The following is a 27,769-nucleotide window of genomic DNA, read 5'->3' on the forward strand; positions in this document are numbered from 1 at the left end:
GTGTGTGTGTGTCTGTGTCTATGGATTTTAGAGAGAATAGCATGAAATCATAGAAAAGATGAGTGTCGATCCTGTGGTGTCTGTCCCAGTGTACAGTAGTTTCTTTGTGAAGACACTGAATAACTGGTGTGTTTTTCGCCTCTACAGACAACAGTCAATGATACACACCGACACACACACACACACACACACACACACACACACACACGCACACACACACACACACACACACACACACACACACACACACACACACACACACACAGCATTAGAGCTGAACTGGGAGGTCAAGGGCAACACTGGGACACAGTGAACGATGCCTTACAGTCACGTCTGCCTCTCCTCTCTTGTTCATTGTTTCACTCTGTCTCATTCCTCCTCTTTCTCTCTTTCCCTCCCACTCCATCTCTTTTTACCCATCAATCCCTTCTTGTATCTCTCTCTGGCCCACCATCACTTTGTCTCTCCCTCTATCCATCCTTTCTCTTGTGACCCATCCTTCAATCTTCCTCTCTTCTTCTCCCACAAGTCCCTTCCTGCATTCTACCAACTCTTTTCCTGCCATTATTATCTCTCTCTTTCTAATTATCTCTCTTTCTTCTTGCATTCCTCCCTCGCCCACCATCATTCTTTCCCCATCTCTTTTGTTCTTCCCCCTCTACCACTTTCTCTCTTCAACTCTACTTCTTCTTCCTTTCTCTGTGTATCCCTCCTTCCTCTCTCTGCTCTGCTCCCTCCCTGACTCTCTGCTGTCTGAGAGTCTTTTGTTGTGTGTCCTCGGTTTGTTCTGAGGAGAAGTCTTGACCTTGTCTGGTCTTGGCACCCAGTCTGACCTCTGACTCACACCCTTACTCACTGCTGGACACTCACTCTATGTGTTTGTGTCTGTGTGTGTGTGTGTGTGTGTGTGTGTGTGTGTGTGAGTGTGTGTGTGTGTGTGTCCAAGTGTGTATGTGCAGCTCCATAAGAACAATGGCACAATGTACACTCAGCTATTTCAGCTACAATGCCTCAATTCTAGTGGACAGTTTCTCCACAAAGCTCTGAAACAGTAAATTTTTACTGAGTATATTACCCACAGTGCTCTTGGACAGTATTTGGTACATCGACAACAGGGATGGGATCAGGCAAACACACAAAAAAGCCACAAGTAGGGTTAGAGTGGAAAGCGGGAAGTTGTGAATCTCTAATTGGAAATGAATGGGCTCTGGAGATCAATGGGTAGAGCAAGGCAGCAACACTGCCAGGGTTAGGGGTTTGATTCCCACTGAGGTCACTCATTTCTAAAAATGTAGCCTATGCACTCATGCTGGAAGACTTTTGGTGGTTTGAATAAATTCAACCACCAAAAGGCTTATGTTTTATTATGTTTATGTCCAAAAACACAAATAACCATATTAGCACAAACCAGCCCAGTCCAGTTCAGTCCAGTTTAACCCAACCTTTCCTCAGTCAGCCCAGCCTTCGTAATCCTCTCCTGCTTATTCATCTGCAATAGGGTGGGTTGGGTAGAGTCAGAGCTGAAACGTAAACCCACCCAAACCTGCCTCTCCTCCACCGCAGGAGCCACAGGGGAGGGGCGGAGTAAGACTGAGAGGAAGAAAGCCAACCCAACCGACCAACATCAACCACATAGAAGGGAAAAAAAATTTGTGAAGAGCGAAACCTAAGCCAACCAAACCAACCGACGTTAACCACCAAAGAGTGAAGGAATGAGGTGCTTAGAGCAAAATAACAAAGACAGACAAGCTAAACAACCTTTCCTTTACAGCATGAACCACATCGAAAGGAGGAGCTGAGAATGAAACGAAGAACTCAAACCCACTTCTTCAATTGATTTGCTGCAAAGACAACTTTTACGACCCATGTGAAAGGACGATAATGCGCCTAGAACAAAGGTAAAAAAAAACTACAGACAAACTAGACAACAGAGAGGGTGCCTGCAAGTTTCATCAAGTTAAATTTAAGACTTTTCAAGACTTGTTTAATGCCAGTGAGAATAAAATTCTGGTCTTAATATTAAGACCAGTTTTGCAACTGAAATAAACGTGAAAATGAGAAGAAAAAAAAACTGTACACAGCACAAAACAGCACACCAACGAACCATAACATTTTAACACTTCTAAAACTGAATTTCAGACTTAAAATGTTACAATGAACTATATTCAAGACCTTTAAGGCCTTGAGTTGAGTTGAGTTGAGTTGAGTTGAGTTGAGTTGAGTTGAGTTGAGTTTAAAGAAATTGTGAGACCTTTTCAGGACCTGCAGACACCCTGACTGAGGAGTAAAAGTGAAAGAATGAGGTGTTTTGGAATGAAAATAAAAAGAGAAATCAATCTAAATGGCCCATTCAATACAGCATTTATCATCTAAGACGGAAAAGAATTTGGTGCTTACAATGAAAAGAACGAACCTAAGCCAGCCTAACCCAACCCATTTGTTACAACAGAGGGATGGAACGGAGTGTTTAGAACAAAAATAAGAACTAAAGCCAACCCTAAACGGCCTATTCGTCACAACATGAACCACCAAATGCGGAAGGGATGAGGTGCTTAACTGAGGCAAACCTAATTTTGTTACATCAACCACATAGGAGTGAGAGAACGAGGTGTTGAGAGTGAAGATATAAAACCGAAGCCAAGCTAAATGACCCACTGGTAACGTCATTAACCACACGTATGAGGGCAGGAATGGTGTGCTCAGAAAAAAAAAACAACGCACCGGGCCTTGTATAATTGTATAACCTTGTATAATTCACCTAACAAGCCACGAGGGAGAGCGGATGAGGTAAAGTTACATTCAGAGAACCAGCGCTCTGAAAACCAACATAACCACTTTTCTATTCAACCCCATTAGCGAGAGGGCAAGGAGTGGTGCGCTCAGATACCCTAACACCTGGTTTCTTACATTATAAGCCAGGACCCGAAAAAAATTGAAAATGGGTCATGTGGCCTAATTGCCGGTGAGTCCCTACATGATAAGAGTACTAATGTGTTTTAAATAAGCCTGGGTGCTGGGACAAGAGACTGAATTTCTCATTTGGGAGCTCCAGCCCCAACGGCCTGGGCCTGCGTTCACCACAGCAGCCACAGGGAGGGGACTGAGGGAGGGTTACATTCAGAGAAACAGCATTCTGGGAAACCAAGTCAACCAGGCCCTTCTGTTACCACACCGGATAAATATCATACAACGCTGCCGTCTTAAAGGCCACGCAAACCAAAAAGCCCGACTCATTGCTTTCTCATAACTTCACGTAACTTTGTCTATGCTCAACAGAGGAGGTGGGTGTGGAGTGGAGGTGCAGGCGGGGGTGCTTTTACAGTAACAGCAACTTAAAACTACAACGGCTGCAGTGGTTGGCTTTTTCTCTGAACGTGAGGGAGGAAGGAAGAGAGGAGGAGGAGTTAGGGGGAGAGAAGGGAGGAAGGAAGAGTGGGAGGGAGGGAGGGATTGAGAATGGAGAGAAACACTGAATGAGAGAGAAACGAGGCAGGAAAGAAGAGAGGGAGGCCAGCCCTGTCTGTACCCCAGTATCCACCCAGTTCAGAGCGCTCCCAGAACACAGTGTACAGGACTGAATCTTGCAGAGGCCAGGGAACAGTGTGTGCTAGCAGTCTGCATTACCAACACCAGTCTGATGTTATTACAACAGTAATCCACTTGTCAAAACAATATCAGCCCGGTGTCTGCAGGACTCTTATTCCTTCTGCAGGCTGAATAATTTGCATCGCAAGCCAGCCCCCCCTCCACCCAGCCCCCCCATCAATTTTTTTCTTAGTGTGGTGTGGAGAGGCCATTGAGTTTATTCAGAACATTTGAAAATGGTCTAGCCATTTTATCCTATGTGAAAATGACCATGTTACACTGACAGTCTATTAAAACTCATACTAATAAAGTTCTTGTTCGCAACGTGGCAACACCCACCTAGTCATTGATAATTACACACCGCTGTAAGAAGTCCACCAGTCAAAAACGTAAAAGTTGTTAAACCTGAAGAACATACATTCATATACCTTTAGGTTTGTGTAACAAGCTCGGTGTAGCTTATATGTAAAGTAGGCCTGACTTTGATCAGAGCTTGAGACCGCCATGGCTAGCTTGCTCCATATTATCCTTGCAGAGGCTCTTCTATTTAAGTGAAAGTGTGTACTGTGGACAAATTGATGACTAAGGAATTGAATCTTCTCCTTTATCATATCATGAGGGTAGAAGGCTAACATGATAGCGACTGTTGTCGGCGAGAAGCAGCAGTCACAGCCGCAACAACATTCGCTTATCGTGATGTCCAATTCAATGAGCCACACACTGAAAGAGAGAGTAAACAGCTTGGAGATCGTGCGCACACACACACAGGCACATACACACAACCACACACATTGACCCTTTGACGGCCCTTTGACCTTTGTGTGTGTGCGAGTGAGAGAGAGAGTGGGAGAGGCCAGCAAGAGGTCAGACAGTTCAGCTGACCTGCCACTGAAAAGAAGCTGTCAGACACACACAGCAGACAAACAGACATCACCAGCCGCTAACAGAACAGAACTGGGCAAAAACACCATCTAGACGCACATATTTGAAATACTTGAGGTGCTCTCATTCAATGATGGATCACAGTTTGATTAATATCCCAGGCACCTGAATGGCACCAAAGTGAGCCACACTGCTAGTGAAAATAAGCGAAACAGAGAGTACTTTTTTGCCTGGACCTGTTACAGGTTAAAGGCCTAGACCTAGAGAGTCATATTCATAAAGGCTAGAGTGCTGTACAGTGCTGTAAAGGCTAATGTCAGCTGTATCCTCACTAAGATCATTAAAAGACACAAAAGATAAGTTTTATGGGCTAAGGAATGAGATATATAAAGCCTTATGATCTGATAAACACCTATCTGTAAGAGTGATAGTTTAACTATGCTCTACCCTCCCATCTCAGACACACATAGGCCTATCTGCCTCTGTATACTATAGCCTGCTGGCTTAGCAAGAGTCTGTTTCATAAGCATAGTTCTCCACGGCCTGGGCCAACTCAAAATTTATAGCTATAGCCCAACTCCTAATTCATTTCTATTGGCAACAAGAAACATAGCTCATTTTAGGGTAAATTGACTTATGTGACTAACGAGTACGTACAGGCTTACCCTGTTTTGCCCTGAAATGGAAACCAGGCTAATGGCTATCTAGAGACTAGCTGCCTCCCACAGACTCAACTCAACTCCAGACTCTAACATTATTATTGTCCAATTAACTTAACATTTTAGCTCTGATGACCTTAGCACTTAGATATTTCTGTGAATACCAGGCCTGCCTTGTTTAGTTTAAACAAAAGAACTGTCTTTTGCTCAACAAATGTGTCCAAAATAATAGTTATATATAAGTTATATGTATACTAGTAAAATCATGAGAGAATGTGCTGCATGATTCAGGTTTGAATATGGATGTGTGCTGACAGTGGAGGCCCAGGCATGCAGGGCAGAGCTCACTAGCTATTTGCTTATTCAGAGTAGGAGAGCTACTCCCACCAGCAAAGGAAATGCCTTTTTTTATCAGACTAGAGAGACCAAGCCTCAGTTATTATGAAACCTAGCTCGTAGCCAAGCAGCATAACAGCCCCAGAGCTAAGGCAGCAGTTTATGAAATCGCTGCAACAGACGGCCAGTCAGTAAAAACACAGCCTGACCCGGCACAGCTCTGGGAGATGACCAGGACAGCAGAAAACAGAAGGAAACGACAGCATGAGGAAAACGGGAATCTTCATCGGAAATGACTGGGAGTTGTGCGTTCCCCAAAAACTAAAACCTTGACAAAATTTGGAAGCAGCTAGCCAGAGGTTTTTTATTTTACCTAGCCAAGCTGAGCCGAACAGACCCTCCAGCTGTCTCTCTACCTCCTCCTCTCTGCAGTCATTTCCTGTTTCCTGCTGCACTCCAGAGCTTCATCTCAGTCAGTGTGGGGATCAAAACTCCTCTTTAATGTGAACTGCAGCACTTACTGACTGACTTGACTGACTGACTGACTAGCTGGCTATGTCATTGTGCTGGTGCCTGGTCCAATGCAGTCAACCTGTAGGTCTTCTTGTCCACAATACCAGAACACCAGCTTAAAATTTTCAAGCTAATTCTAGGTTGGTAGCTGTACTTCATACATACTGTATGTCCATAAGCTATAGGCCTGTGTCTAAAAAAATATGTATGTGTGTGTATCAGAGAGAGAGAAAGAGACAGAGTAAAAAGAGAGAGAGAACAAGCTAAATAAAGAGGGCTTTCTTTACTCTGACTTGCTAGTCCTTCTCCTGCTGCCCAGAGAGCTCCAGCCCAGCTAGAGGCCTGCTGAGTTCACAGCCTGCTGCCCACCACACTGGGCCCACACACACACACACACACACACACACACACACACACACACACAGGCGCAGAGACAGACAGACATACAGACAGACACACACACACACACACGCACACACACACTGTCCTTCCTCTCTAACACACACACACACACACACACACACACACACACACACACACACACACACACACGGACATGCAGACACACACACACACGGCCCTGTCTACTGCCACTGCCGTTGCTATGGTAACCCTTGGGCACGGTGCCGTGATCAACAAGGCCTGGAGCTGCTGGGGCGCCATGGCAGCGACCTGGCTGGCACGCACACACACACACACACAGACACGGTGGCACAGAGAGAGATAGAAGGAGGGAGGGAGGGAGGGAGGGAGGGAAGGAGGGAGAGAAAGACGAAGCGAGAAGCACGCACACACACATGCACACACATAGACAGAGAGAGAGATAGAAGGAGGGAGAGAAAGACGAAGTGAGAAGCACACACACACACACACACACACACACACACCTCGACTGGCACAGTTAGAGGGAGGGAGAAAGAGAGGAACAGACACACAGAAGTAGAGAGTTGTCCTGCTCAGTAATGAAGGGACAGAGAGAGGTAGGAGAGATGGAGAGAGAGAAAATGAGGTGCATGCACACACACACAGACTCACACACACACACACCCCTCTACCTCCCCTGGGAGACATGCACTGTAACGTCTAGACGGCTGGTATCAGCCTGGCAGCAACAGCCTCTCTCGACCACAGTGTGTCTGTGTGTGTATGAGCGTGCACGTGTGTGAGCGAGCACAGCATGCAGTAGATATCAGCCTAGTTACAACACCCCCCCCCACTCTCTCTCCTACAGTCAGTCAGTCAGTCTCTCCATGGAAATAAATGAACTAGTTTAGTACTGCTTAACCCTGAGGAGAGGAGGCCTGTGTGTGTCTGTGTCTCTCTGTGTGTGTGTGTGTGTGTGTGTGTGTGTGTGTGTGTGTGTGTGTGTGTGTGTGTGTGTTGTATTGGGATCCTAAGCCCATTAGACAGGTGTCTAGGGGTCAGGCAAGAGTTGGAGAGGGAGAGAGAGAGAGAGAGGGAGAGTGAGACAGAGAGAGAGGGAAAGGAAGAGAAAGAAGGGAAGGGAAGGGAGGGAGAGATGAAAAGCGCGGGGGGGGGGGGGGGGGGGGGGGGGTGGAGGTTGAGTGTGACTGAGAGATGGAGAGAGAGAAACACAGAGAGAGATTGACATACAGAGAGAGAGGGGTGCCAGACATGCTATGGGGACTCAGGGCAACAAGAGAACAAACAATTACAGCTCTGTCTCTTTTCTCTCCTCTCCTCTCCTCTTTCGCTCTCTCCATCCCTTCTTCTCTCACTCACAACACAGGGGAATGAGACAGCCCATCTATGCCTCACCAGAGAGACAAAATGGGATTAAAAAACGGGACTTGTACATGATGGCTCTTGTACACTGAGTACTAAGACACTCGGGGGAAACCACGCCAACTCTAGGTCCAGACACGCAAAATCTGGCCTGGCTTTACTCGCATGAGTTTGTTCACTTGACTTGAAAAATAAGCAGCGCAATTGGCGTGATGACATGCAATCATATTTGATGACACAACAGAAAGCAGCCATCTGGTTGACATCGTTCTTGATGAGACAATGTAGGTTACTTCAAACTATGCTTCAGCATTCCATTGTTTATTCTATCATGTTTGCATTTTAATCTGCTTGCGCTAGAAATGGCAGCCGGCACCACCAATGTCTTCTTTGGGGAATCTTAAACTTTTTGTGCAGATGTCATTGGTCACCAACACCTAAGGTGCATTTTTACCCACTGTAAATACTACAGCGTTCCCACCGTGGCCCAGATGTAAAATTCCATGACTTTTCTATGACTTTCCATAACTCCCATTAGCAGAAAACCATCTAATGCAATAAATGTGTGAAACAAGTTGGAAAATAAATTCTGCTGTATTCCTGTAGAGGGGCCCATTTGTAAAATTCCCTGATATTCCCCGACTTCCCCAGAGAAGTGATCAAATTCCCACACTCCCCCTGTCTGGAATACACCTCTCTTAATTCCAGGACCAGTGGGAACATTTTATATTAGGTGAATGGAGAAATTTACAGGCGCCTGGATAAAGTCCTGTTTGAAGCTGATTGGTTTTTGCTTTATTGCATCAGGCGTCAACTGTTGTATCAGGAATGTCTTGCTCAAGTCACGTCCATCTCGCTCCATTTGCCTTCCTTCCTTTGACTTTACATGCATTTGCGCCACCGCTAAATGTGTTTTTCACATTCTGCCTGAACACAGAGAAAGTTTGGTTATTGCTGATGTAGGCGGATACGATGAGACCCAGTGCTGAGCCTGCAATACAGCCTTACTTTGCATGGGTCTCCAAAAAGGACTAACATAGCCATATCATCTCTATCGCATGAATATAACATGAACACAAAAGACAAAAAACACAGGGCTTTGTGATAATATATCATGAATATTACAATATAGTCTAATATTATGAATATTCCGATGCTGTAATATTCATGAACAGCAGTAAAGGAGAGAGGGGAGTGGTGTTAAAGTATTCATCCACAGTCACCGAGATGGTGGACGCATGGCTGGCTCAACATGTCACCTCCTGAACGACATACACACACACACACACACACACACACACACACACACACACACACACACACACACACACTCTCCCCTGTAGTCAGAGCTGGCCTGCAGTCTCTCAGGTGTGACTGTGTGTGTGTGTATATTATCAGAGCCAGACAGACAGGATAGCGTCTAGACACCCCCCCTCCCCCTCCTGCCATAAACCCAGACTGACTACTCTCTCTCTCTGAGTGATTGAACCAGACTGGAGGGTCAGACTGGGGTCAGGGTTAGAGTGTGTGCGTGGGTGTGTGTGTGTGTGCGTGTGTGTGTGCGTGTGTGCACGCGTGTGCGTGCACGTGCGCGTGCGCGTGCGTGTGCGTGTGTTCATGTTTGGGGTGTGACCAGGGTCAGTCGGGGTCAGAGTGTGTACCTTGACTTTTCATTGCACGCCTTGGTTATAATGAGGAATGCCAACAATGCTAGCCTTTTTAGGGAAACTTCAGGAGAAATGTAGAAATGTTTTGTCCCAGTGTGAGAACTATCTGGTGAAGAAAAAATATTAAGTTTTCATTTGAGAGTAGCTTTGTATCTTAAAACTATTTCTTTATCCATATCTAGTTGCTAGATGCTAATGATCATTACAATTATCATTTTACAGGAGAGTGGGCAGTCCAGTTGACTATCTCTGGGCACCATGGTGGCCAGCGTGTTATTAGCAAATGACTGAAAGACATAAAGTGAAGGCGATCAGTCTGAACAGACAACAATAGCCCGGATCCAAAGCCCTACCAGTACCTCGACAAGCAAAACGAGCAAGACAACAAACGATGGAAACATTGTGATGACAGTGAAGGGTACCGTAGGGGGAGGGCGACAGACAATGTTGTCCGACAGACCATAATAACCTGGAGCAGATTAGGGGGGTGGAGGGGGTACGAAGGGTGCGTACTCTGCTCTAACCTGGAAGCAGGGCTTTGACAATGACTGGCAACGACGGGCTCCGTTAGCCCCATCACTAACATACACAACATCATCATCATCATTAACAGTCAGAGGAGACAGACACGCGATAGCAGGCTGCTGTGACAGAATTAGGGGGAGGGATATTAGCCAACAGCACGCACACACACACACACAAACACAGCCAGTGGAAAAACACACAAATAAAGACCAACAGTGTGGCTTGCATGTACAAACTGTTGTATGTTGGTTTTGGAAAACTTGCATACTGCTTTGGCAATACAGCCTCTGATAAACAGCCATGCCAATAAAGTTATGGAATTGAGTTGATAGACGACACGCATACACATGCGCACACACAATGAAATAGCTCCAACATCATGATGAACATAGAGTGCTAGCAAAGCGCACACACAAACACACACACACACACATATCATCTCACCCTGCCTACACCTATCAGCCAGCGGCAATCCAGCCAGCCATCCAGACACATAGATCTTTGTCATCTTAGCAGGTGGGGGGGGTTATGAAAATTATTCTGCAGTATTCATTATTGCACAGGTCAATATAACAGGTTGTCTGCTGCTGAAGAAAAGGCTAAAATCATGCTGGCTGGAGGGCTGGCTGGACAGAACGAAGAAAAGAAAAGAAAGAAAAGAAAAGAAAAGAAAAGAAAAGAAAAGAAAGAAAAAAAAGAAAAGAAAAGAAAAGGTGGGGTTGAGCTGGCATCACATACAGCCACCAGATAGCTGCCAGACTGGCACAGAGAGAGAGAGAGAGAGACAGAGAGAGAGACTCATGAAAAGGTAGAGAGAATATCAGACAGGGAGAGGAGGGGGAAAGAAAGGGAGATTGGACACAGAGAGGAGACAGGAACAAAGATAAGAGAAGGAAAGGACAGAAAAAGCAAAAGGAGACAGCAGAGAAAGAGATAGAAAAACAGAAAGAGAGATAGTGGGAGATAAGAGGGAGAGCAGGGTAAAGGCAGACAGATGTTAAAGGCAGACAAACAACAAAGCATGGCGTCTTGTGTCTCATCTCTGAGACTGAACAACAAAACAGCGGAGCGGCGGAAAAAAGAACAGAACAAAACAGAAAAGACGAGAGGAGGAGGAGGAAGAGACGAGTGGGCTTTTGTCTGTCGGTCTGTTTGCTTCCTGGCACATGTTCATTTGACAGAAGAGGCAACCCACACACACACACACTCTCACACACACACACGCACACACCTCACCCCCACAGGAGAGCCTGATTTACCATGCAACTCTAAAGTGGGTTTTCAACATCAGCGGGGGTATCAGACACCTCCCAGACGTAGGCTGCATGCTGCATATGTGCTGCAAACTCTCTTTCTTGTTGGTGTTGTGATCAGTGAAACATAGCAAGCAGGGAATACTGTGGGTGGAACTCAGGAAACTATGACTCTCAGGTGGACATGAATGGGAGCAATGGGAGTAATGGCACCAATGGGAGAAATCCAAGACCAAGCTGGTTGGTGTAGAGTACTAGTTGTTGTAGTAGTAGTAGTTCACCAGTATGAGGGATGTGATGCAGTTTGTTTACATATTTATTATAGAACTGATCAATACTAGACTGGTCGTCAATAGGAAGCCCTTAACCTGATTCTAATGCGACATTTTGATTGGATTCTACTCAAGTATGTTTTGTCATTATTACTCTGGTTTTCAGTGGAGTTTTAGTGTCCCATGATCTAAATGTTGTTTGAGACGATTTTCCACCCTGCCAAGGATGAAATTCTGGGGGAAACAATGTAATGTGTAATGTGCATGGTCAAATTTAAATATATTGAATATTGGAAGAAAGTATCAGGTAGTGGTGGCTTCAAACCAAAAGTAATAGTATCGATATAGGCTTTCAAAAACCCATATTGGTCTAATCTTAGTAATGAGGGCAAACTATACTAACTAATAACTATAATACGGGTTACTTTCCATCTCTGCAAAGAATCAAAACGAAAAATCGCCTCCTTGTTTGGTGTGTAATTAGGTCCCGTCTGTTTGTAATAACTCATTTCAATCTGCCTTGCTTTTTCATCTCTGCCCTCAAATCATAACTGGTTTCCATTTTGGAAAAGATGGCTCCTCAACAGCAGCATATGCTTGTGTGGCGTTTTATTCTGCTATGACTCACTGTCATACTCACTGTCTCTCTACCAAGCTGTACATCTCTCTCTCTCTCCCTACCTCTCTCTCTATTTTTGTCTGAGTATCCCTCTCTTTCTCTCTCATCATGTCTTTCTCTGTCCTCTACTCTCTCTCTGTATCACACCCTCTTCTCTCTGTCCTCCGGTCTATGTATCCCTCTGTCTCATCATTTATCTCTCTCCTGTTTCATTGTATCCCAGACTCTTCTGTCTCTTTCACTTTCAGTCTGTATCCATCTCTTTCTCTCTCCCTTCTTTGTATTTTACCTCTTCTCTCTCTGTCATGACTTCTTTCTCTCTCCTCTCTGTGTCCCACCTCTTTTCTCTGTACTTCAGTTCGTATATCCCTCTCAGTTCCATATCTCCCACCTTCCTTCCCTCCACCCCCTCTCCTCTTTTTCCTCCTCTCCCACTCCCTCCATCTCTCTGATGAAGGGGTGTAAACATGTCTTCCACATGCGGTCTCATTGTGCCGAGCCAACAGAGCAAAACAACCACGCTTAAGTTGCTCAATAGGCTTCACCAGATGACTAGCGCCTCCTCCCTCCTTCCCTCCCTCACTCTTTTTCCCCTTCGGGTTGAGATGCTTAACAACCATGAAGCAATGCCTGGCAGGCAGGATTAGGCAGGGGAGAGAGAGAGAGAGAGAGACAGAGAGAAAGAGAGAGAGAAAGGAAGAGAGAGAGGGAGACCAAAAGGAAAGATAAAGACGGCGAAAGTGAGACAGGGATAAAAAGGAGAGACAGAGACAGAACTAAACACAGAAGGAAGCAACGTCAGCAGGAGAGACGGCAAGGAAAAAAAGGGAGTTGTGTGTGTGTGTGTGTGGGGGGGGGGGGGGGGGGGCAAGAAAAAGGGAAGTATGTGTGGGAGGAGAATAGAGAATAAAAACTCCTATCAAAAAACTTTTCTTCTTTTCTTGCCGGAACACTTGCCCGTGACCGCAGGCTGAACTTCGGTGCGGTGCAGAGCAACAGCTGCCGACAGGAGGAAACTACAAAAAAAAAAAAGAAAAGACAAAGACGAAGAAGAAGGAGAGGAAGCAACAGAAGAAGAAGCAGAAGCAGGCAGGCAAGGCGAGGGGGGGGGGAAACAGCAGTGAAGAGCCATTTTGTATGTAGTGGCGGTAGTGTTTTGGAGAGGGCCAGGCTGTTTTAGGCTTGCTGAGGGAGGGACGGAGGTATAAATAGACCTGGGGTGGGGTGAGGAGGAGGGGGGGGGTTCAAACGGAGGAGAGGATAGTGAAGAGTGGAAGGCAGCCTCTGACTCACCATAAAGAGGTAAAACTCTACACAAAAGACTGACCCAGACACTGCGATAATACCTCCGCAACAGCCTCCCTCCCTGGACTGGCATTGAAATGTTGAAGTCTATCTTTTGAGGATTTGACGGGGGATTTTGGCGTCTTTTTCTTTTTTTTTTTTTAAATCAAATTGTCCAAATCAAACTGTCTCCTTGTGTGGATGTGTTATGTGCGGCCCGTGGTGCCTTTCTTTCAGCAGGGCTTGGTAAGGTAGATATTAAAAGAGAGAGAGAGCGTGCATGTGTGTTTTATGAAATCTTAATGAAAATTCACTTTCTAGAGTCTGCATGGAAAGCAGTGGAGAGAGACTGACTTCTCCTTTCCTCCCTCTATTCCTCTCCCTCTCTTTCCTTCTCTCTCCTCCTTCCTCCCTCTTTTCCTATCTTTCTTGCCTTCCCTTTCATACTCTCCCCCTCCCTCCCACACTATCCTCTTCCTTCTTCTTCTTCTCTCTCTCTCTCTGTAGAAATATCTCTTGGGGAGTTCAGCTCAAGGCGAACATGGCAGAATGAAAAGAAGCTCCTGACTCGTCGAGGTAAAACTCTTTTAACGACACAAAGACCAAGTCTGACGCAGAGATATCAACTGCACAAAACCCACCTCCACACACGTGCACACATTTGTGTTACCATCTTTTCAGTAATACTTTCAGTATGGTGGTGGCTTTCTCTTCCTTCTTTTCAGCGGGCCGCAGAAAAGAAGTCAAGATCATAGCTTCACTTTCCAATTAATCCAATCCAGTGGACAGCATTGGAAAAGTGTTTTTATGTAAGATGTTTTTACAATTGAGTGTTTAAACTGAATGAAATGTTTGCACTTTCTAAGGCGTAAATGGACAGCATTGAAATTAGGCTGAACTCGCTGCTATATAACACTGCTGGCTAGAGAGCTGGAGTCACAGTCTGACTCTGTCTGCGTGCTCCTGCAGACAAAAAACAGCTGAGAGGGCATGTCTGTCTCTGTTTAGGGGTGTGCACACACACCAACACACATACACTGACGCACACCCTGTGCTCCGGCTCCTAGACATTCAGCCAGACTAGTAGACATTCACTGCAGCAACAGTCACACATTAACCGAGGGAAAGCAATTTGGCTGTTGAAATGTGAATGTTGAACAGTCCCATCCGCCCACCCACACACACATATATAGATGCAATTCATCATGGGAAGCAAGTTTCTTATGAGGACCTATAAGCTCTTCCCATTAAGACTTATGTCTCACACAAAATAGGAAATGTAATTGCTGTCAATGAATGGCCCGGGGCGCTGCATGATTTGTGGGACAACATGTTTACGGTAGGGATCATTATTATGAGCTAGGATATCTCAAATGTTTTGCAGTCGCGCGAATCTGGACATTTTTCTATATAAAAACAATATGACTAGGAGAAGTGGTTGCTGGTGACACATTTTTCTAATACTGCTATCTGAATTTTGATAATGGGGTGAGGGAACAGTTAGGCGTCAGACAGCCTAACTTTTTGGCCAGTGGAAATTGTAGGGGAAAAAACATCGGTCGCATGATGGCATGGACATGGACAGTTCTTGATGTGGCCCTTCATGAAGAAGACCGGCTCACCCGGTGCAGACCTCGGTGTAGGTGATCCGCTGGGTTAATCTGGCCGACAGATGGGGCAGGCTGTGGGTAAGCAGGGGTAAGCAGGGGCCTTGTGTTGGGATAGCGCTGGGACGGCACTGGGCTGGGCCAGGCCGGATGCTGTGACTATGACCTATATTAATAATTCACACAGGATCTCCATGCTGCACAGAGCAGGAGCCCTAATCATCATTAGCAACGCTAGCCAGGAGCCACGTTAGCTTCCAACAACAGTGCATGGAGATCACAGAAGTAGGATTGATAGAAAGTGAATCTGCTCTGTCTCCCAGTCTATTTTCTCTCTGTCATAAAGAATGAAAATACCTAGCTACTCTACTCCTTAAAAAAAACTCACATAATGAGAATGGTTTCATGTGTGGTCAGTGTGTGAACTTCAGCAAGTGGGAACGTTGAACACAAATGGCCACTGGAACATTAAGTCAAATACATTCAGTTAAGTGATGCATTTGTCCTAGTGGCTCTTCAGCCTTCTGACTCTCACACATCAATTGGTTATTTCCATGACAACCAATTTCAGTATGATCACCGACAAGTTATTTCCATGACAACATAATTCAAAGTTTGATAGCAGCCATCTTAACTGCGCCAGCCAGATGACTGGAGGATAATGACTTGGGAATGGCCATTCTGCAAGTTGAAATGCTACGATCGGCATAGGTAAGATGTTGACAATAGTCAGAATAAAGCGGGAAACGCTTTCAAAGTAATCAGATTCACTAGTCAAGACTGTAGCCAGGATAGCACAGTAGTCACCAGTTTGTAATCATGGCTGGGGAGAACTTTGTAGTCAAGTAGGCACTGCACTAGAGTCAAGAGATTAAACGCATGATGATAAAATAGCATCCTAAATTTGACTGAAGCGCATTAATCAACCAAACTAATCTGGTGTCATAGCGTCAGTTCATTACATGGAGCATTCAAAAAAACACAGAGTTTGGAGATGCTCTTTGTCTTACTCATTCCTAAAAAAAAAAAAGTGCATCCCATGCATCTGCAAAGTTGACCACGCAGACAAGAGGACAAATTAATTTCAACGCTACCGCTTGATAACTTAGTTAGCAAGACAATGCCAATCCAAAACACTTTGCATAACAAGTGTTGGTTACATCTGTGATTTCCAATGAGTCTGCATGAGGAGAGGAGAGGAGAGGAGAGGACAGGAGAGGAGAGGAGAGGAGAGGAGAGGAGAGGAGAGGAGAGGAGAGGAGAGACAGACAGAGGAGCCAATGCAAAATGTTGTGTTATGGTTGGGGGTTGGGAGTCACAGAGGCAGGCCAGACCAGACCAGACAGCCTCTATCTCCCTCTGACCCCCTGTCTGTGTCTGAGTGTGTGTGTATGTGTGTATGTGTGTATGTGTGTGTGTGTCCCCTCTCCCCAGCCAGACAATAGATCAGGCCCTGTGCCTGATTGGGGTCAGCTGGTGGCTGCCGAGGGGAGGAGGGAGGGAGGGAGGAAGGAGGAGGAGGAGGAAGAGGGGGTAGGTATCAGACACCGCTGTCTGACTTGTGTGTCTGGATGGGGAGGGAGAGGGACCAAAAATCAGACAGCCTTCTGAATCGCTAATGAAGAGCGAGGAGCGAGGGAGGAGAAGAGGGAGGAAAAGGAGAAGGATATGGGCAACCAGAGGCTTTTTTGACTCCCACACACATCCTATACTACTTGACTCCAGGCTGGGAGGTTAAACTGGGTTAAACTGTAAAATAAATAAATAAATAAATAAATAGAAAAATAACCCACAGACACCACTAGCTCACCACAGAATAATATGTTACAGGAATTTGGAGCTGCGTGTGCTTTGGCAGAGCACAAAAGTAATGTAACGACAATGTATGTATCTGTCCAGAGACTGTCCCACATAATGCTATCTCCCCTGTGGATATTATATCGACTATCATCTGGGTTACATCCCTTACCTGCACCTGTATGCAGCACAACTGCAGGGCAGACACATTTATTCTTTCTGGTACATGGGTATAATGTTTTAAATGAAGTCCATACCCAATGACTTTAACTGCTGTTGTATTTAACCTGTGAGGTTGCGTCTTACCTGCACACATTACTGCTGTATAATCAATCTATATGGCTACAGAGGAAAATCCAGACTGTTTTTATCTTTAATTTCCTCTGCAGGGCTGAGTGCATACAATGCAGAGATCAGGAGAATCTGCAAGCACACCGTCTTCCTCCCAAACACTTTCTTCTCTCTCTGTCTCTCTCTCTCTCTATCTCTCTCTGGTGTAATCCTTGTAATTTCCTGTGATATGGCCAGATCCAGAGCAAGGCCTTGTTAGAGAGCAGCAAGTCGGCCCAGCTGGCATGGGTTGTGGATTTACCCCCCTTTGACAGACTGGTACAGGGGTGGCGAGGGGGCAGACGCTATGCTACTCTGATAAGGGCACTGACAGTATAGCCAAGGTGATACGGGATAGGAGGGATCCCTCTGCCATCAGGGATCTGGGCATTGCAAAAGAAAAAAAGCAGGAGATAATGTCAGACAGTAGAAAGGCAGGGGGGTCTATCAAGAGTCAATGGGATATGTGTGTGACCAAAACACACATTCCTGAAGAAATGTGAACATATCACAACCCCAGAATTGTGTTTTGTTTACAGGGTGTCTGCTAGTCAAATGTGACTTTTAATACCTTGTTAATGTCAGTTAAAGTTAAACATAAGACCACTTTTGCAACTGAAATAAACGTGAAAACACCTGCACAACTATTAGACTGTTGATCAGCATAGGCTAACTGGGCTTATTTCTATCCCATAATAATGCAAAAAAGCACCAGGAAATCACAACAATTCCAGCACATTTAAAACTCAATTTACAGTAAGACTTAAAATGCTATATTCAATTGCATTCAAGACCCTTTAGGGCATAACAAAATTTACAACATTGTAAAACAGGTTACGCAAATTAGATCTGTTGACTTGATTTGACTTCCTGGAAGTTTTTCAGTCACCTCATGTGAAACTGGAATTTTACATGAGGTGGTAAAGCTACAAGCTGAACATTATAGTCAGAGTCAACATAACAATCACAGGAGACTTGGAGGCTCATTTAAAATTAAAAGGCCATTTCAGTCGAAAATTACCCCATCAAAAATACAACCAAATATATGTGTGGTGACTTTTATGACTGTCCAGCTGTGGATTAAAGCCCTGGCACCAACTGGTTTAGGGGGCAATAGCCCACTGAGGGGGGACATATACAGGATTCTGCTCTATGCTGCTAGTAAATTTATACAATGAAAAATACAATATTACAAAATACAACAAATACAGATTATCCTGAATCTGACATGTGTGCCGCCACGGGATCTGTGCTTCAAAACTCCTGGAAGGGAGCAAGAGGACACCAGAAATGCATACAATTTCAGCTGCATGGGATCCACCACTACAGCTAAATATGTCATTATCCATGGTGACCACTAACTTTAGGTAGGAACCTTGCTCAGATATGAGCATGAGTGTATCGTTGGGGTTATCAAATGGTCAACTTCCAACAAATTCGTTGAAATCGGCTCCTCCAGAAGGCTCAGCAGTACTCTACACTGCACTGTTATTGTGCTGTTGGCCAGTACACACATGAAATATACCTCAAAACAAGATAAACTAAAATAAAGTCACTAATTCTGACATCTGAGGCAACATGTCACCAGGGCCTGTAAGCAACAAACATGTTAGAGCAGTAAAACTAATCTAAGGCCAAAGGCCCCCTTTCCACCTGGAATTATCACGCGTCTCGTCTCCAGATTGTGTCTAGATGTGATTTAGCCGCATTACTTTTACACTTTAAAACACATCTCCAGTATACACATTGAAATCGGATTAGTGTTTCCCCTTGTCAAACTGCAGATTGCCATGAACGTCACCACCACCATCCACAAGTATCCTGACAATCCATTTTGACAAGTATGTTTCTATACGAGCTGCCTGCTGCCTGTTTGATTTGCATGCACTTCCTGGTTGGATCCATGTGCAAAAGTTAATTTCCATTTACTTAATGTCTATATGTGGATTGGAGACGCATTGCATTTTGCAATTTGTTGTTAACGTGGCCGAAAACGGCTCTGGCCAGCTTCAGAGGTGGTTTGGGTGATCAAATCCTCAATGCGTTTTGGGTGCATTTACATCTGTTTTTTTTGTAAGTTTTTGCTCTATCCAAATACAATCTGATCACTCAGGATGCACGTTAATGTCAGGTAGAATGGGGGTCAAAGTCCCTTCAACTACCTCTTGATGGGACAGCCGGCCCCTATGTATGTATGACGCTTCAACAAATAACACTACTGACAAAGAAAACCATTCCACTCAAATATCGTGACTTATGATTTGCAATCACCTCCAATGTCATCAACTATTTACATTTTGCTATGACTTAACAAGTAAAACTAGTCCTATTTCAACAGTCTCAGAGGTTGTTGATACATAAGAGCCCTTTGTGATCCGTTATCAAAGTGATGGAATAAATACTTTGTTTCAAGGACGATGCCACCCCAAATAATAAACTAACAAAAAACACAATGTCACATAGCTCTCAGCTTGTTCACTGTCTGTGTAAAGTCATGATGATCCTACACCACCACTTCTACTCGTCTTGATCGATGCCACCATATTCACTGCAAGTTTAAATGTTAGATGACCTGTTAATGTGTTTTCCTCTGCCTGTGTAAAAGACGGTTTGAACGTCAGGGTGTCATAATATTTGTCAAAATATTTTCTTTGCATATTGGCATGCATATGACTGACCATATGTGTCTCTCCTGCACTAGGGCTTCAAAATGGCATCTAACAGCACTATTTCCCCCCCAATAAAGACTGTTGCGTGGTCTTGGAGAGCCCTCTCAAGCCCCCCCGTCCCCACGCAAATGCTACCCCACTGGCAACTTTACCACTTAAGCCTCTCCAAAATCCAAGGAAACCCCTGAATACCACTGGAGGAGACATATCATTATTCTACTGTCTGGGTGTTCTTGCACACATAAACAAACGGATTACCCAAAATCTGACAAACAGCGGGCGGCATGGAATTTCTGCTTGAATTTTTTTTTTGAGTTTCATACGATGCGACACAGCATTTGTAATTTCAAAGCAATAATCCCCGCTTTGTTTCATGTAAGGAAGGAGACGAGACATGCAGCAAGATGAGAGAGTTCACAAAGGGTAATAAACATGCCAGCCACTTCATTGGTCTGAATGCTGGGAAAAACAAATCGGCTACAAGGCAGAAAGCATAGTGTGCTTGTGTACTGTCTGCCACTGTCTGTCTAGAGGCGCAGCACGCTGATTGACTGTAATACGTCCCGTCCATGTCTAGAGACCTGGAGTCATGAGACGCAGAGCAGACAGCGGGGCTGATTCATTCACTGGAGCTCTTTAGCATCTCAGACAGTCAAACTGAGTGTAAATAGATGTTGACCGAGACAGCAGACAACTAGCCACCCCCCACCTCCCCCAACACACACACACACACACACACTCACACACTTGACGGATGGCCTGTCTTCAAACACACTAGGACTACAAATCTGCCCTGGTCCCAAGGGCATTTTGGGAACCAGGGTAGCATTGGGGTGTGTGTGTGTGTGTGTGTGCGTGGGGCGGGGGGTGCAGAACCTAGACACAAAGGGAGTCCCAGCAGCCAGTGACGATGATATGAATGCTAGCTGGGGCTGGTGCACTGAGCTACGGTGGCACTGCTAGGACAAGTGGAAGGATGTTAGGTTTGACCTTTTTTCTGCTTTGGACTTTTTAAGTCGGCATCTCAACTTGACCTGTTCAGCTGAATTGAACTGAGCTGTTCTGGGCTGCATTTTCCACAGTGTTTGTAGCTTAAAGGGTTGTCAGTTTGATTCCAAAAAACCTAGCGTGCACGGCCGCAAGAAAAGAATGTTGGGAAAAACACTGCATGGTGGTCAAGCCGATTTAGGCGAAAAAGCAAAACAAAATTCGTGAAATGAGACATTTGGTTGGCAAAACACCATACAAACACACTAGGAGGCCGAGCCCTGCTTGATACGCATCCACTAGTAAACAGGGATCTGATCAGCACAACACAAAAAAGCAGGGAATAAAGGGAGTGAATAACATGGGAAAATGTAGCCTATTTTAATTAAAAAAATAATTTTGTCAAGGAGAAGAAAACCTGACCAAAAAACCAACAAAAAAAAAAAAGAAAAATCCTAACCACGCTCTCTTCTGTTAACATGGCATGAAGCAGCCTGATCCAGTCTACAGTTATACCTGGACAGTAGTGTGATGCTGAGCACTATGAGACCAAGAGAGATCGCCCTCCCAGGTTCGGGGCGGACACGACACTGCTACTAACTTTATCGCTATAGCTGCTGCACTGCAAAAACATATTCATCTTAAAATTGTCAGTCTAGTAGAGTCCAGTCTAGTAAAGTCTTGTTTTCCCTGAAACAAGTGGAAATATCTGCCAGTGGGGTGATACAATTTCTCGTTTCCAAAGAAGTTAAACCTGTTTCAGAGTTTTCTTCAAGTGACAATATCTTGAAAAAAGGCTAATCACTTCACTAGAATCAAAATAATGGCACTTTTTTCATTCTTTTTAAGAAAATTAAGATTTAAATACTCAATACTAGACTAAATGACTTGCTAATAGGGATATTTTTGCAGTGTAATGATAGTAAATGGGACAATGTGGATTATAAAGTCGGCAATAACATAGAGTAGTATGATGATAAAAAGCCCAGTGATCACAGCTATCAAGAAAACCGTCATTTTCTTCAAATGACTTGATGAGATGGATATTTTTTGCAGTGTGGGACTGTAGCAGAAAGGGCAACGTGAGCTAAAGTCACCCGGCCAGCACAGTGCAACTCCAGGTCACCTCCATGGTGTAAAAACAGGGTCTGGGGACCCCCCCAAGCTCCCCGTCTATTTAAAACAAGGAGCTCTTTCTTAACCCTGCAGTTCAGTCTCACTGTTCGCTGCTATAACCCTTCAGCTCAGGAGAGGTGGCAGCCTAAACAAGGCTCCATTGAGAGACACTAACCAACTCTAGAAATTCCCTGTGAAATTAATTACAGGAGCACTGATCGCAAAGAAATCTGTCTGGGAGAAAAAAAAGAAAAAAGACATAAATAATAAAAAAAAATGCTGTTATTTGGTTGTTTGCCACTCCCCTCCCCAAAGCCCCAGAACTCCTATTCAGACTTATAGTTTGAAGTCTTTTTTTCCAGACTCATTATTAGAATTCATTAATAATAAACTAAATAAAACCAAACTAATTCCAAATCAACAACACCTCCACAAACAAACCAAACAAAAAAAGAGGCAAAAAAACAAACCCCAAACAAACAACAAAGAGCTTAGAGAGAGATTGGATTGGCTGTCTGGCTGGAGACTGCAGGGTAAATATTGGCTGAGCCTGAGTGTGGCTCTGTGTGTACTGTATGTGTGTTTGTGTGTGTGTGCATATATATCTGAGAGTGGATGTGTGTGCATGTGCCTATGTGTGCGCTTGTCTGTGTGTGAGAGAGAGAGAGTCAACAAGTAGCTGTGTGTGTGTTTGGCCTGAGGTAGTTGACAGATGACCCTGCTGCCACCTACACACTAACACCACTCATACACAGGATTACAGCTCAGGCCGTTTACATCCGTCTGGCTGGCTGGCCCCGGCTGCAGGCTAACTGTTACATACACAGAAACACAGACAGCGACTCAAGTCTCTAACACATGTACCAAAGCATTTCCCAAGAGGCTAAACGGAAGTTCATGTATACTGCAATGTTATAATGCGTTCCCTCACTGGGATGATGATAATGATATTCTAGTAATATTCCATACAGCGGCTTTCAAGGCCTTCTCTGGGGACGCACATTTCAAAACTCATTTTTTCTTGCAAGCTTTTTTCGTTACAAAACAAAAACGACTGCACTGACCTACACTGCAAAAACTGCCAGTCATTCAATCTAGTGTGGAGTCCTAAAATATTATTTTTCTATAGATAGGTGAATTTAAACAAGTTAATTTTGTTTGTTTCCAGTGCAGTTTGACTTGTTTCAAGAATCTTCTGGAATCAAGTGACAATATCTTGAGGAAAGCCACTGCACCAGCATAAACATAATGTCACTTGATTCAAGAAAAGTCTTGAGTTTATTTGCACTGGAAACAAGTGAAATTATCTGACACCTCTGACAGATTTTCCCCTTCTTTAAGAGAGATAGGATTAAGAGTCCATAAATGAGTTGTTAGGCAGGGGATTTTTGGCACTGTACCAGCCTATGGTGGTTTACACTGCAAGGACTATATTCATACAAAATAGTATGTTCCTACAAAATTAGATTTAAAAAAAATGTCACCAGAAAAACTTCAGAGTAACCAAAATGTAAAACACCAAGCCTCTTCTGTCAGACTGCTGTAGGACATGGCTACATCTACACAAGTGTACAACAAGACTATATAATACTATCTACTGGTGTTTGGCCTCAGGCCTCTGTAACACCACACCGAAGAGATAACTGCACTACATGATGAATCCGAACGCAGCAACAGCTAGAGACAAACTGTCAGTAAGAGCCATGTTAAGGGTCTCTGTCTTTCAAACCCTACACATGAATCCCCCAGTGTAGGCTGGGGTTCAATTCCTGGCCGTGACACTGTCTGCGCTGTGATCCCTCTATAGCCCCTTTCACACACCCAGCCTGCTCCATCAATGTGACGGCATGCCGTCATGTGTGAACAGGGACCGGTGTGGAAATGCCAGTGTATCAGTGCTGTCAATTTCCCAGCTCAGAACGTTGTAACGTTACTAGTAATCGACTGTATGTGTGGAAGATGCCAGAACATTGACAGCACTGTCCGTGTATTTTTGGTCATTCTATTTTCTTTTCACAAACAGAAATGGAAAAAATGAAAAAGGAATGGTGATTTGATTTTCATTTAAAAATCCACAACTGAAAAGGGAAATACAAGGTATTTTTCATTTTCCTGGTCATTTATAAAGGACTTGCTTTTCCTTTTATTCTTTGTAAAACAGACAATAAAAATAATAAATAAAGAAAACAATAACGAAAAAGCCCATTTTGGATCTGAGAAAGAAGCCGCTGCTGTGCATCTTTCAGCAGAGAGAGAGAGAGAGCAAGAGAGAGAGGCACTGCTGAACTCAGTAATAAACTTTATTTCTCACAGAAAATATGTTCAAAGACCATTTTACTAATCCGTCGTCCTGTCTGGAATAATTTCACCTTCCTGCGATCTGAGAAAGCTCCAACATGTGGATATTAGAATATCGGGCATATACATAATTAGACCTATCGTGCGTGATCAATCAACAGGTTATTATTATTAACGAGTCTGATTTGACCAAAAAAATACTCGGACCGAACAAGCACAACGTTAGGACTGTAGTAGGAGGGGAATACAAACCACCAGACAACAGGCTGGAGCTTTACTTTTTTTGAGGAAAATATGGAATTGGACAGATGGTGAAATCAGAGAGATCCTGGGAGTCAGGTGGATGGAGAGACTAACCCGCCGTGTTTTTAAACTGCAGAGACTCCGGCGGTTAAACGTAATTTCCGGGAGATGACAACAGAGGAATGTAACGGTATGGCCAGTGCTGTGTGAATGGCAGCGTTACGTTACAAAGGCGGAACGGCATTTCTTGTGTGAACAGCACAAACTGCTACCATTACCAGCACACTCAATCTGGCACTTTGACGGGTTTCATGTGTGAAAGGGGCTTATGTTTGTAGCCCCTTTCTATCTCCACCCCCCCCCCCCCCCCCTCTGAATAAAGAGGAAATACACCAGCGAGACTGCCCGCTCCCCTTAAAAAAAAAAAAGACAGACTGTAGCTCTTTTCTTCAGCCAGAGAAATCATCAAAGCATGAGCTACATTATTCAGCCTTGCCGAGTCTGCATGACAACACAGCCGACAAACAAGAGCTCTTTTCAAACCAGACGGCCACTACAGTAGGACACAGCTATTTCAAACCACTTGTGAATGGAGCTCCCTCCAACTAGTGAGACATTCAGATGAGGGAAATACATTGGAAATACCAGGCCAGCATGTATTCAAAAGCATCAAACATGGATACACGCATATTCTGAGAAACACTGCACAAATCAATTTGCAGGAAAAGACAAATGCATTTCACTGCATGTATGAATCAACGATTAGGCTACATTCATTTGACACCATTTTTTGTGTCAGTGCTAAGTTCTCTATGTCCGTCTGGTAAACCGGTCAGTTTAGAAGTCTGCGGCAGTTTGGATAAATGAGATTCTTACTGTATTATCCAATTAGCGTCTCTGCTGTAACAGTGTGCGGCTGTGGATGCATGACTTCATGCCTGGGTATATGTGTGTATGTGTATCAGTATATGTGTGTGTGTCTGTGTGTGTTTTTCCTGGCCAGCAACACATGATGATGCCACAGAAAACGAATGGTGGAACACCAGTCAGTCTGCCAGACACACACACACACACACACACACACACACACACACACACACACACACACACACACACACACACAGAGGCACAGACACACACACTTCTTGGTTACAATGTGGCGTCAGTGCATCCATGCTCTGCTGCCAAATCTAAATCTAATATCCTGCGTTCACCTCACGTTGCCCAGGCCTGGCTTCAGCCCCAATGGAAATTACACATCACTGTAACTCTGTCCGTCTGTCTGTCCGTCTGTAAGTCTGTCTGTGTGTCTGCATGTCTGCCTGTCAATATGTTTGCCTGTCTGGCTATGGATCTGTCTGTCTGTCTGCCTGCCTGCCTCTCTGTTTATATCTCTGTCTGTACTTGTCTGGCTGCCTGGTTATACCCGCCTGTCTGCATGTCTGCTTATGTATCCCTCTCTTCGTTTCCCCGGCCGTCTCCCTGTTTATTTGTCTTTGTCTGCCTGCATATCTGTCAGCCTGGTTATGTATACTGTCTGTCTATCCATCTGTCCTCCTGCTTCTGTCTGCCTCTGCATTTCTACCTGTCTGCCTGCCCGTGTTTGTATCTCTGCTCCTCTTGTCTGTCTGCTTTCTGAGCGCTCTGCTCCAGTCATAAAGAGGAACATCTGCAGTGGATCCAGCAGGCAGCAGCATTAGGGCAGAGCTGATAATGATAGTTTTTCTCTGGGCTACTCAGAAGGCAGACAGACATAACATACCATTCCAGCGTTTCCTGTCTGCGCTGACAGGCAAACTATTTAACCCTCTGTGGTGATCCCTCATAGCATATCCACAGCCAGGCGGGGCTAGGGCTAAAGCTCCCAGAATCAAGGTTAAAACATTTTTTTTTTAAATAAAACCATCATGACAGGAAACTTGTGCAAAAAGCAAAGCAGGAAACTTGAGACGTGAGGGAAAAATAGCTGTGGCAAAACTTAAAATGGAAGAGCCCGAGTGAAAAAGAACTGTAGTAAAGCTGCAATACATTTTAGAAGGTTACTGTACAAATATTACAGCAAAACTACATGCCTCTACAATGCAAATATTATAGAAATACCATAGTGATACCGTAGAAGATAATAAAATACCATGAAGTATGATAAGCCCACTGTAAACTCACTGTTGAGCACCGTAGCCACACTATAGCTCCCTATAATAATATTATAGGATACCATAGGAGGTCAAAAATACCATGAAGTACGATAGGGTCAACATAAACTCAATATTGTGTACCGCAGACACACTGCAACTCCCAAAATGAACTGTTATAACAAACGACATCAAAAAATACCATTCAGTACTATAAGGTCACTGTAAACTCAGTGTTGAGTAGCACAGACACACTGTTAAGTCCCTATTGGAATATTATAGAAATACTATCGTGAATTTCCGTTAGGGAGGAAACGGCCGCTCGCGGAGTTAACTGCAAAATAGGTTTACCAACCTAGCTAAATAAGTCTGATTTGCTGTCCTTCTGTTGTTACACCGGAGAGTGCACATAAAACGGATTAGACACCAAACTGTCCTGGCAGGTTTTTACAGTCAGCAGAAAGCCAACTATGTTACTCACATATCTCCATTCCCTGTGGCTGGGAAGCGGTGCAGTTGCAGGAGCAGGTGACATTGGAGTTGCCGGGGCCGCCAGGGGCCGTTAGGTTTTGCATGGGGCTGGGCAGACCGGGACACCGCTCCGGGGAGAGAGCCGCCGCCACCGTCGGGGCCCCCCGACGGGAAAACAACAAAAAACTTCCAGGCGGCGGCAGCAGAGTCCGCCGCTACGAGTAAATCCCGACAGTTTAGCACTTAGTTTCCTCGTTTCTATCACGCCATATTTCTCTCAGAACGGTTCGGAGAGTGAGACAGGCTAGGAAGAGATTTGGGGATGAGCCGTTTCCTCGGGCTAACGCATTGTACAGTTTTTCCGTTCCTTCCTCCGCCGCTGAGAACAGTTGTCCTTCCTCCACTACAGCAGAACAGACACAGCGGACTGAAGCCCCGCCCACCTGCAGACTGACAGCCGCTCCCTCCAATCACAAAGCTCCGGAGGCGGGCCAGGCAGAGGGAGAGAGAGAGGCTGCCTTCAAGTGCTGTCGGAAATGTCATTATTACAAGTTTAGCGACCCAACAAAGTGGTACAATGCCGATTGGGAATGTCAGAATTTTCTAAGAAACCCAAGTCAGGTTGTCCTCCCACCATTAAGCTTTTAAATAGCAAAACAGCAGTATGAACCACAGTTTGTGCTAATAAAATGAATATGAATGAGTTTAATTTAATTGCCATAATGTCAGCCGCTCTCTTCAGCTGGTGATAGTGAGTATTGTTTTGTTTTCATCGTAA

The 27,769-nt window shown here is 44.6% G+C and overlaps 1 protein-coding gene across 1 annotated transcript in view; it reads right to left on the minus strand.

The window, feature by feature from the left end:
* LOC139664369 (low-density lipoprotein receptor class A domain-containing protein 4-like) overlaps positions 1-27,769 on the minus strand; it is an 83,103-nt gene that overhangs the window by 11,983 nt on the left and 43,351 nt on the right. The gene's annotated exons all lie outside the window — the stretch shown is intronic.

The sequence above is a fragment of the Centroberyx affinis genome, unplaced genomic scaffold (genome assembly GCF_046629955.1).
Source record: "Centroberyx affinis isolate AG114_WGS23_722 - 3 ecotype Tasmania unplaced genomic scaffold, CSIRO-AGI_Caff_v1 ptg004249l_1, whole genome shotgun sequence".
Classification (NCBI taxonomy): Eukaryota; Metazoa; Chordata; class Actinopteri; order Beryciformes; family Berycidae; genus Centroberyx; species Centroberyx affinis.